The sequence below is a fragment of the Stegostoma tigrinum genome, chromosome 15 (genome assembly GCF_030684315.1).
Source record: "Stegostoma tigrinum isolate sSteTig4 chromosome 15, sSteTig4.hap1, whole genome shotgun sequence".
Lineage (NCBI taxonomy): Eukaryota > Metazoa > Chordata > Chondrichthyes > Orectolobiformes > Stegostomatidae > Stegostoma > Stegostoma tigrinum.
Genome location: NC_081368.1, coordinates 36,825,253 through 36,837,895, shown reverse-complemented (window position 1 = coordinate 36,837,895; position 12,643 = coordinate 36,825,253). Strand labels below are relative to the sequence as shown.

At 45.0% G+C, this 12,643-nt stretch overlaps 1 long non-coding RNA gene across 1 annotated transcript in view; it reads right to left on the bottom strand.

Annotated features, from left to right (window-relative positions):
* The window catches only part of LOC125458940 (uncharacterized), a 156,565-nt gene that overhangs the window by 36,461 nt on the left and 107,461 nt on the right, over positions 1-12,643 (bottom strand). Inside the window, exon 4 of the long non-coding RNA XR_007248927.2 lies at positions 9,824-9,950. This is a non-coding gene — a long non-coding RNA (uncharacterized LOC125458940). The remainder of the gene's footprint in view (positions 1-9,823; positions 9,951-12,643) is intronic.

Here is a 12,643-nt window from a genome sequence, read left to right as displayed (position 1 = left end):
ATGTCTAACGCACAACTCATTCCCTGTCCTGTCTTCTGCAGGCACCCACAGAATCCAATCAGCCTCTCCCCATGGAATCCAGCGTCTCTGGCCACCAGCTTCCTCTCCATCTCTGAGGAAGCAACCACAGATCCTTCCAAGAAATACACCAGCGAGGCTGTCTTGTGCACCCTCTGCTAATTCAGATACTGTCACCTCGGTGGATATTTTATTTGGATTGGGTCCCAGAGCACATGCTGGTCCCACATCACTGGCACATCTCCACACTGGGCAAACAAAAAATGTCCCAGATCATTGACACTCAGAGCACTATGCAAATCAGGGACAAGGATACTGATTGTGGATGATCAGCCATGATCATAATGAATGGTGGTGCTGGCTCGAAGGGCCGAATGGCCTACTCCAGCACCTATTGTCTATTGTCTATTGACTTCATGGTCTGAGCTATTGGTAAGTTCAGAAAAATGCACAAACAGACACAGCAGTAGGTTGGTTTTTATAGAGACATTTGGTAAACTGAATTGAAGGTTGGACAAGTTCACCAATGTTGTCAGTGTCATGTTGGCTCTTATGTGTGCATATTTTGCTGCTGCCATAGAAAGCCAGCTCCAGCATATCACTCAGTCCTGGTGCCCCATCATCACAAGGAGATGTGGTGATGCCATCAGGCTCACAAACAGAGGAGGAGCCACATAGAAGACCTCCTAGTTGTTTCCTTTCAAGTCACTTCAAGGGTGCCTAGCCCCTCCAGCTCCACTCTGCCCACAACCTCTAACCATGTGGATGTTCAAGCCATGGAGGGTGAGCCTACAACTGGGTATGTCTGAACTTTCCAGTCATAAATGGCCTCTGAGTCATCCACACAATTTTTCATGGCCAACAGTCTCCACTTTAGGGAATACTCCCTCCACCTGAGTTGCAGGTCCCAGGACTGCACCTCGACACAGTGGGAGGTCAAGGAGAATGGAAATCTCCTGAGGACACATAGATTGCAAGGGTTGATCCTTCATCGTAAATAGCATATCACATTTGTTAATGTCTTGACACTTCAAATCATTGCCTTTATGATTTGCTGTAATTTTAGTTACAATTACAAGAATAACGTTACAGAAATGTCTGTTCTGAGAGCCGCATGATGTTAGAACCCTGACTGAAAGAGTAATGCATTTTTCTTCCCAATGCTCATCATAGCATAGCATTTTATGATTGTTGAATATGAACGTATCAGATATTGTGAAGCTTTCAAACAGTATAGACATCAACTTTTATTGAACACCAGGAAAAGCAATGAAAGAACAAACTGAAATGCTGCATTTACTTTGAAACTAAATAAGGGTTGCTTGTCTTTCCAGCTGCAACTAATCTACAGTCAATGATTGATGACTTCTTCAACTTGTTTTTTTTTATTTAACCTATTTTCCCTAATCAACCTGTTCAAAGATATATGACACACATCTGCAGTGAGTGGGACTTGAACCCAGGCCACCAGGTAGGGACACACTGTTGTGCCACAAGATGGTCCCTTAACATTTCTGTTGGAAGTGGGTGACAATAAAGTCCAGTTAGACTTGTTGCACACAATGCTGCAACACAATTGATGTTTAACTGTCTTCCAGAATAGTCCAGCAAAAGCATTCAATTCAAGGACAATTAGGAATGAACATAATATATCAGCCTTACCAGCAACATCTGCACCTAATGAAGAATAGCTAAAAAAAACAACTTAAACATCTGCAAATGACCTGCTGACTTTTTCCCCCCGGTTATTGTTTATAAATCTTACTTACACTGATTTTAAACCGATTGGTCTACAAATTTGTTGATTATCTTTACAACTTTTCATGAATTAAGAAGTTACATTTATCAATATCAGGCACCTCAACTGAATCTAGCAAAAATTACAAGCTTAGGCCCAGCCCTCCTGCAGGGCCCACTCTCACTTCTGTAAAAACAACCTGAGATGCAAGTCATCTGCACCTGGTAACTTACCCACTCTCAGCACTGTTTGACTTTCCAATATATGCTGCTTGTTAATTTTTACACCAACCACCATTTTTACTATCGCTGCTATTTTGTCAGCAGCTCCTTCCTTAGTAAATATTGATACAAAGTACTGATGACATCTTTCAGCCTTTCTCTGCACCTCTAAACATATATCATCTTTTCTGTCCCAAATATGGCCCACCCCTGCTATTACCACCTGCTTACTATTTACATGCAGATAAAATATCTTTGTCTTACGTTAATTTCAACACTCATTGTCAATATTATTTTCCTCTTCATTGACCCTCACACTCTCTTGAACAATTCACCTCTACTGTGTGTGTGTGTGTGTGTGTGTGTGTGTGTGTGTGTGTGTGTGTGTGTGTGTGTTACATGTCATGCCAGTTTACAATGCTGGGTATTACTCATGGCAAAGATTGCTGCACTATCCTTTTTGATAGATAATGGAGTCTACAGCACAGAATGGGCCTTCACCCCTTTGTGTTTTGCTTGGTCATCAAGTATCTATTCTAATCTGATTTTCCAGCACTTGGCCCATTATCTTGCGTGCTATGGTGTTTCAAATATTCATCTAAATACTTCACTAAATGTCTTGCTGGTTCCTGCCTCCACCATCCTTTCAGGCAATAAGTTCCAGGCATCCACCACCTTCTGGTGACAAGGAAGTTCTTTAAATCCCCACTAAACCTCCTGGTCCTCACCTTAAAACTGTTCCCCTGGTTATTGACTCCTCCAGTAAAGAGGAAATTTTCTCTCTGTCGACCTTTCTATGCCTTTCATAATTGTGTACATGTCAATCAAGTCCTACCTCAGCCTTCTCTGCTTGAAGGAAAACAATCTTAGCCTGTTCAAGAGATAGCAGGAACCGCCGATGCTAGAAAATCTGAGATAACACGGTAGGAAAGGAGTAGGAAAGCTTGACGTTTTGGGTTAGGTCCCGACCCAAAATAGCAAGCTTTCCTACTCCTCTGATGCTGCTTGGCCCGCTGTGTTCATCTAACTTCACACCATGTTATTTCAGCCTGTTCAATCTATTTTGTAGCTGAATCACTTCAGCCCAGGCAACATCCTGGTGAAACCCTGCAGCCTAATGGTATCAATGTGGACTTCACCAGTTTCAAAATCTCCCCTTCCCCAACTGCATCCCTAAACCAGCCTAGTTCGTCCCCTCCCCGCACTGCACCACACAACCAGCCCAGGTCTTCCCCCCGACCCACTGCATCCCAAAACCAGTCCAACCTGTCTCTGCCTCCCTAACCTGTTCTTCCTCTCACCCATCCTTTCCTCCCACCCCAAGTCGCACCCCCATCTACCTACTAACCTCATCCCACATCCTTGACCTGTCCGTCTTCCCTGGACTGACCTATCCCCTCCCTACCTCCCCACCTATACTCTCTCCACCTATCTTCTTTACTCTCCATCTTCGGTCCGCCTCCCCCTCTCTCCCTATTTATTCCAGAGCCCTCACCCCATCCCCCTCTCTGATGAGGGGTCTAGGCCCGAAACGTCAGCTTTTGTGCTCCTGAGATGCTGCTTGGCCTGCTGTGTTCATCCAGCCTCACATTTTATTATCTTAACATCCTGGTGAATCTCTTTTGTGTCCTGTCTGGTGCGATGACACCCTTCCCATAGTGTGAGGGCCAGAACTGCACAGAGTGCTCCAACTGTGTCATTAATAATGTTTTATTCAGCTCCATCATAACCTGGCAGCATTTGTAAAGGAAAAAGAGTTAACATTTCAAATCCATTGACACTTCACACTTCATCAGGGCTAATGCTTGGAACCAATCCATTACTTAAGTCCATTCCTACCACATGGAACTTATTCTTTCCTCCTTGACTGAATTTTTTTCTCATGTGCAGCCCATTTCCACTTATATCCATGATTCTTCTGGCACTTTGTGTCAGTTTCAAAATGTTCAGTTTGCACACTCCAGCCACCATCTCTACACCGTGGACTTGTAGTCACTTTACACATTCATTCCCCAACAGGGTGGTCTTGGGGTCTCCACATTTTTCTGGAACAAAGGCTTGAACCATCCACATCTACCACCACCCTCCTCTACTGGGCTAAGATCGTCCTCACTTTGAACAACTTCTCCTTTAACTTTCCTCACTTTCTTCAGTTCAAAAGGGGTGGGCATGGGTACCTGCATGGCTCCCAGTTATGTTTGTCTCTTTATGACAAAAATAACTGGGAGCCATGGAATATGCTCAGTCTCTCTTTCACTCTCCCTCACACACATACACACGCAATTTCTTTCCCACACACCTATACACATGCACACACACAATTTCTCTCAAACACACACATACTCACAAACTGTCTCTCTCTCATACACATACGCACTTTCTCTCTCTCTTTACCCCACATCTCTCACACACACACAGGCACACACACACACACACACACACACACACACACACACACACACACACACACACACACAGTTTCTTTTCCACACATCTACACGCACACACACAGACACGCACACACAATTTCTCTCAAACACACACTCACAAACTCTCTCACACACACACACATACACACACACGCACATTCTCTCTCTTTCCCCCACATCTCTCTCACACACACACACAAACACAAACACACAGTTTCTTTCCCACACATCTACACACACACACGCACACACAGACACCTACACACACCTGCAGACACACACACACACACACACACACACACACACACATACACACACACACACACACACGTAAATCTTTGGGGTGAATGTGCATTTGCAGAAAAGTTCCATTTTGTTCAAAAAGAACACCAATTTATACACAGTCAGTCAATATGGCGTTTTATAAATTCCTACTTCAGAAGTAAAACCATTCTGACTCTAAACTAAAACAAACAGATTCTAAACAAGGTCTCACACCTAACATGCATTGTCTGAACTAAAATCTTTGGCTCTCTCAGGCAGCGACCTGAAGGAAATTCAGGGATTTACACATACATATTAATCAATTCAAACCTTCTGGTTAAAAATTTAACAGTATGTTAGGTTTGTTTTTACTAAAATGCAGAGTAATGGGATTGTGGGAGATATAGCAGTTTGGATCAGAAATTGGCTTGCTGAAAGAAGACAGAGGGTGGTGGTTGATGGGAAATGTTCATCCTGGAGTCCAGTTACTAGTGGTGTACCGCAAGGGTCGGTGTTGGATCCACTGCTGTTTGTCATTTTTATGAACGACCTGGATGAGGGCGTAGAAGGATGGGTTAGTACATTTGCAGATAACACTAAGGTCGGTTGAGTTGTGGATAGTGACAAAGGATGTTGTAGGTTACAGAGAGACATAGATAAGCTGCAGAGCTGGGCTGAGAGGTGGCAAATGGAGTTTAATGCAGACAAGTGTGAGGTGATGCACTTTGGTAGGAGTAACCTGAAGGCAAAGTACTGGGCTAATGGTAAGATTCTTAGTAGTGTAGGTGAGCAGAGAGATCTCGGTGTCCATGTACACAGATCCTTGAAAGTTGCCATCCAGGTTGACAGGGCTGTTAAGAAGGCACACAGTGTTTTAGCTTTTATTAATAGAGGGATCGAGTTCCAGAGCCAAGAGGTTATGCTGCAGCTGTACAAAACTCTGGTGCAGCCACACTTGGAGTGTTGTGTACAGTTCTGGTCACCGCATTATAAGAAGGATGTGGAAGCTTTGGAAAAGGTGCAGAGGAGATTTACTAGGATGTTGCCTGGTATGGATGCTGAGGGACTTGAGGCTGTTTTCATTAGAGAGAAGAAGGTTGAGAGGTGACTTAATTGAAACATATAAAATAATCAGAGAGTTAGATAGGGTGGATAGGGAGATCCTTTTTCCTAGGATGGTGACGGCGAGCATGAGGGGGCATAGCTTTAAATTGAGGGGTGAAAGATATAGGACAGATGTCAGTAGTTTCTTTACTCAGAGAGTAGTAAGGGTATGGAGCACTTTGCCTGCAAGGGTAGTAGATTCACCAACTTTAGGTATATTTAAGTCGTCATTGGACAAGCACATGGACGTGCATGGAATAGTGTAGGTTAGATGGGCTTGAGATCGGTATGACAGGTCGGCACAACATCGAGGGCCGAAGGGCCTGTACTGTGCTGTAATGTTCTATGTTGTATGTTCTATCAGTGGTGTGGCCCTTTCATCTTTTACAGATAAATACTGTGTCTGATTCCACCTTTCTCATTTACGTCTGAAGAAGGAGCGAGACTTTGAAAGCTTGTGTTTTCAAATAAACCTGTTGGACTATAATCTGGTCAGAGATAATTGGAACTGCAGATGCTGGAGAATCCAAGATAACAAGGTGTGGAGCTGGATGAACACAGCAGGCCAAGCAGCATCTCAGGAGCACAAAAGCTGATGTTTCGAGCCTCGACCCTTCATCAGAGAGGGGGATGGGGTGAGTGTTCTGGAATTAATAGGGAGAGAGGGGGAGGCAGACCGAAGATGGATAAAGGAGAAGATAGGTGGAGAGGAGAGTATAGGTGGGGAGGTGGGGGGGGGATAGGTCAATCCAGGGAGGACGGACAGGTCAAGGAGCCGAAATGGGGTTAGTAGGTAGGAAATGGACATGCGGCTTGAGGTGGGAGGAGGGGAAATGGTGAGAGGGAGAACAGGTTAGGGAGGCAGGAACGAGCTGGGCTGGTTTTGGGATGCAGTTGGGGGAGGAGACGAGCTGGGCTGGTTTTGGGATGCGGTGGGAGAAGGGGAGATTTTGAAGCTTGTGAAGTCCACATTGATACCATTGGGCTGCAGGGTTCCCAGGCGGAATATGAGTTGCTGTTCCTGCAATCTTCGGGTGGCATCATTGTGGCACTGCAGGAGGCCCAGGATGGACACGTCGTCTGAGGAATGGGAGGGGGAGTTGAAATGGTTCGCGACTGGGAGGTGCAGTTGTTTATTGTGAAACGAGCAGAGGTATTCTGCAAAGTGGTCCCCAAGCCTTCGCTTGGTTTCCCCAATGTAGAGGAAGCCACACCGGGTACAGTGGATACAGTATACCACAGTGGCAGCTGTGCAGGTGAACATCTGCTTAATATGAAAAGTCATTTAGGGGCCTTTTCCAGTTCCCTCTCCCCATCGCCCTCTCTGATGAAGGGTCTAGGCCTGAAACGTCAGCTTTTGTGCTCCTGAGATGCTGCTTGGCCTGCTGTGTTCATCCAGCTCTTTGTTATCTTGGGCTATAATCTGGTGTTGTGTGATTTCTGACTTAGTGGAATTTGTGGAACATTCCTTGTTCCAGGCCCACTCATGTCACTCCCCACAACTCTTTCTCTGGTATATCAGTTGCATCAATGGTACAACTTCTTTCTCTTGTTAAGATCTAGAAAAATTCTGGGGACAGGCTGGCCACTGACACTCATGACAAAACCACCAACTCCACAGCTACCTTAACTATACATCTTCACACCCTGTCTACAGGAGGTACTCCATCCCATTCTCCTGGTTTTTCTGTCTCTGTTGCATCTGTTCCAATGATGGCATCTGATGCTGAAAGGCCTCAGAAATTTCAACCTTTTTCCTAAACGGAATATTCCCTGCTACTGCAGTTGACAGTGCCCTTGACTATGTAAGACTTATTTCCCAAATTTCTGCCCTTACCCCTTCTGTTTGGTCCCTAAACAATGGTAGTATGATAGTATTCCGCTTGTCCTCACTTTCCACCCCACCAGCCCTCATGTACAAAGGTGCATTAGCTGCCATTTCCACCTCCTCAAGCAGGATACCACCACAAGACACATACTGCCCTCGCCTCCCTTGGCAATCTTCTGCAGGCACCGTTCCACTGCACCTCCACCACCTTCCCATGCAATCACTGAAGGTGAAACACTTGCCTCTTTACCTCTTCCAACCTCACTATCCAAGATGCCAGTCACACCTTCCAGATGAAGCAGTGATTTACCTTTGCCACGTTCAATCTATATTCGCTGCTCTGAATGCAGCCTCCTCCACATTGGACAGCCAAAATGTAGACTGAATGATTGCTTCAGAGAACATCTCCACGTGATCAGTAAAAATGACCCTCAGCTTTCAGTTGTCTGCCACTTCAACACATCACCATGTTCCCATACCAACATTTCCACCTCAGCCTGCTGCAGTGAGGCTGTACACAGCTGGAAGAACAGCACTTCACCTTCTTCTTAGTTCCCTTCAGCCTTCAGGTTTCAACATTAAGTTTAATAATTTCAGAGTGTGAACACCTCCCCAACAGTGTTCATTGCCTATCACCAGCCCTTTTCTGTATGTCTGTAGACTTACTCCTGGCACAGACAACCAAAGTTCAACTATTCACAGTCACTGTTATCACCTGTTTAGCATTTGCTATTACAAGCAATACCTTTGTCTGATTGCCCTTTTATTTCTCTCTCTCTGGGCACTGTGTCCATTGATTCATCTCGCTCCCTTTCCCTACCCCATCCCCACCTGTCATCAGCATTTATACCACCATTTCCCAGAGATAACAAGAGCTGCAGATGCTGGAGTCAGAGTCAATACAGTGTGGTTCTGGTGATACGCAGTAGATCAGGCAGTATCAGAGGAGCAGGAGAGTCAACGTTTTGGGTCGAGACCCTTCATCAAGACTGATAAAGTGTCCCAACTTGAAATGTCAACCCTCCCGCTCCTGTGATGCTACCTGACCTGCTGTGCTCCTCCAGCTCCACACTCTATTGATTACCACGATTTCCCAACATTCTCAGTTCTGACAAAGGGTCACTGGATTCAAAATGTTAACTCCATTTCTCTCTCCAACAGATGCTGTTAGTCTTGCTGAGTTTCTCCAGAACTTCCTGTTTTTGGTCTAGATCAACATTCACAGTACTTCATTTAGTATGCCCATCATAACTTCCTTATTCTCTTATTCAAACCTTTGAGTAACAAAGACATTCACCACATGTACTTTCTTAACCACCTTATGTCTTTGTCCTGCTGCTCCCATTGATGTATGGACATATACAGCAAGGTCCTTCTGATCTTCCGTACCATTCAACATATTATCCTTTGCCTTGTTAGTCCTCTGCAAATTCATCACCTCACACTTTCCAGGATTAAATTCCATTTGCTGCTGTTCATCCAACCAGGCTGTCTATCTTGACCTCAAGTCTCAGACCTTTTTCTTTGCAATTTACCAACCACTGAATTTCATGTCATCTGCAAACCTAATGATCATGCCCCTTACCTTAATGTCAAAATAATTGGTGTATATTTAAAACAATATAGGACCCAGCCCCAGGCCTTATGGTTTACCACTGGACACAGGTGTCCAGTCTTAAGAACACTCTTCAAGCATCACCCAGTGCAACTAAACTAATTTCGAATCCAATTTGCCAAATTGTCTTGGATCCAATGGACCTTGTGATGAACCTTACTGAAGCCAACAACAACACCAACAGCATCACCTTCATTGAGACACCTAGGCACCTCTTTGTTAAATATTGAGACATAACTTCCCCCTGACAAAGCAATTTTCACTGTCCTTGATTAATCCATTCCTTTCCAAGATGAATTTTGTTCTTTTCCTCAGAGGGTTTTACATCAATTTCCATACCATTGAAGTTAGACTCGGAGACCTGTAGTTTTCTGGTTTATACTAAACTTTTTGAATAATTAGCTCATCTTCAAATTCTCTGGCATTCCACCCCCACCCCCCACCTTGTCTATAGAGGATTTGAAAATGTCACAGACCCTGCAGTCCCCTCCCTTGCCTCCCAAGCAGCCTGAGGTATATCTTATCTGATCTTGAGGATTGATCAGCTTAAAGGGTAAGGAGCAATAAGTCCGCATGGTCTATTGCGGTAAAATGAAAACCACTTACTTGTCTAACTTGAGGGCTCTCCTAAAATTAACAAGATATAGTCCATAAAAACGAAAAGAACTGCAGATGCTGTAAATCAGGAACAATAACTGAAGTTGCTGGGAAAGCTCATCAGGTCTGGCAGCATCTGTGAAGGAAAAAACAAGAGTTAACATTTTGGGTCCAGTTACCCTTCCTCAGAACTCAAGGTATAGTTCATTGCAGATAAGTAACTAGTTACAGGTTGCATTGATTTGTTAGACATTGTAGTAGCAACTTTGGAAAGACTCAGATGTTGTGTCTCACAGCTAAGAGACCCAAAAGAGCCAGCCTACATATCCTCCAAATCATCATTATTGTGTGTGGCACTTCTGTACCTTTTCATTTTTATCCTTTAAGACCCATATATATCATTAAGAAGGGTGTTCTGATGAAATGGCGATGCTCTGATCAAACTTTAAGTTCTGCCTGTCCCAGAGTTGTAATATAACATGTCCAAATAAATTAATTAGAATAAATAGATCAGTGAGTACCATTTTTGGTTTCATCTCTTTCTCCATTTCTCTTGGGAAAGCAAAAGACATTAGAAAACTTAAAAGATATTATGAGGCAAGAACGGAAAGGAGGATAAAAATAGACTGTTAAAAGGATTTTACCAGCTTGAATTAGTTAGTGAATACTTGAAATAAAGGTTAGGTTCAATTTGCAAACATAAGTGATGTGGAGCATCAAGGAATGAGAATGATATTCGATGATCACTTTGCCGTAATTTTTACTGAAGGTTCAGGTAGTGGCAATGAAAGGGTGCAACACAAGGAAATACTGTAATTAGATAGGATAGCTTTAGACAAGGAATTAGTACTGAAAAATTAATGGCATTCAATGCAGAAAAGGCCTTAGGCAAGCATTCTGGAGTCTCAAGGGATGTCAGTGAAGAAATAGCAGAACCTCTGAAGATAATATTTCAAACACCCTAGCAAGTGACTGTTACACCATACAGTTGCACCTCAAACTCTGTAACACCTCTGTTCAAAAAAGAGGGAATTTGGGTAAACCAGGTAACTCAGCCGAACAAACTTTAAGCAGAAATTCCATGGGATAAAATTAAGTCTGAAAGATATGGGCTAATTAAAGACAACCAACGCACATTTGTCAAAGTCAAGTACTGTCTGATCCCTTTGAGGAACTAACGAGTTTATTGATAAACGATGGACCATGGATACATATGGGGGTTTAACAAAAGGAATTTGTTGCAGCGCTGCAGGTGTAGCTTCTCGATAAAAGCAAAGTACAAATTGAGAAAGATTTAATGTATCTCTCTTAATCATCTGCACAGAAAGTTAACAAAAAGAGGGGAAATAAAAAAGTAAAAAGGCTAAAAACGGTAAATATTCCATTGATACGTTTGCACTGGAGAGACAAAAACACTGCTTTTGCTCAGGGTAATAAAATGTGAGGCTGGATGAACACAGCAGGCCCAGCAGCATCTCAGGAGCACAAAAGCTGACGTTTTGGGCCTAGACCCTTCATCAGAGACGGGGATGGGGAGAGGGAGCTGGAATAAATAGGGAGAGAGGGGGAGGCGGACCGAAGATGGAGAGTAAAGAAGATAGGTGGAGAGAGTATAGGTGGGGAGGTAGGGAGGGGATAGGTCAGTCCAGGGATGACGGACAGGTCAAGGAGGTGGGATGAGGTTAGTAGGTAGATGGGGGTGCGGCTTGGGGTGGGAGGAAGGGATGGGTGAGAGGAAGAACCGGTTAGGGAGGCAGAGACAGGTTGGACTGGTTTTGGGATGCAGTGGATGGGGGGGAAAAGCTGGGCTGGTTGTGTGGTGCAGTGGGGGGAGGGGACGAACTAGGCTGGTTTAGGGATGCAGTAGGGGAAGGGGAGATTTTGAAACTGGTGAAGTCCACATTGATACCATTAGGCTGCAGGGTTCCCAGGCGGAATATGAGTTGCTGTTCCTGCAACTTTCGGGTGGCATCATTGTGGCAGTGCAGGAGGCCCATGATGGACATGTCATCACGAGAATGGGAGGGGGAGTGGAAATGGTTTGCGACTGGGAGGTGCAGTTGTTTGTTGCGAACTGAGCGGAGGTGTTCTGCAAAGCGGTCCCCAAGCCTCCGCTTGGTTTCCCCAATGTAGAGGAAGCCGCACCGGGTACAGTGGATGCAGTATACCACATTGGCAGATGTGCAGGTGAACCTCTGCTTAATGTGGATTGTCATCTTGGGGCCTGGGATAGGGGTGAGGGAGGAAGTGTGGGGGCAAGTGTAGCATTTCCTGCGGTTGCAAGGGAAGGTGCCGGGTGTGGTGGGGTTGGAGGGCAGTGTGGAGCGAACAAGGGAGTCACGGAGACAGTGGTCTCTCCGGAAAGCAGACAGGGGAGGGGATGGAAAAATGTCTTGGGTGGTGGGGTCGGATTGTAAATGGCGGAAGTGTCGGAGGATGATGCGTTGTATCTGGAGGTTGGTAGGGTGGTGTGTGAGAACGAGGGGGATCCTCTTAGGGCGGTTGTGGCGGGGGCGGGGTGTGAGGGATGTGTTGCGGGAAATACAGGAGACGCGGTCAAGGTCGTTCGCGATCACTGTGGGGGGAAAGTTGCGGTCCTTAAAGAACTTGGACATCTGGGATGTGCGGGAGTGGAATGTCTTATCGTGGGAGCAGATGCGGCGGAGGCGGAGGAATTGGGAATAGGGGATGGAATTTTTGCAGGAGGGTGGGTGGGAGGAGGTGTATTCTAGGTAGCTGTGGGAGTCGGTGGGCTTGAAATGGACTTCAGTTACAAGCTGGTTGCCTGAGATGGAGACTGAGAGGTCCAGGAAGGTGAGGGATGTGCTG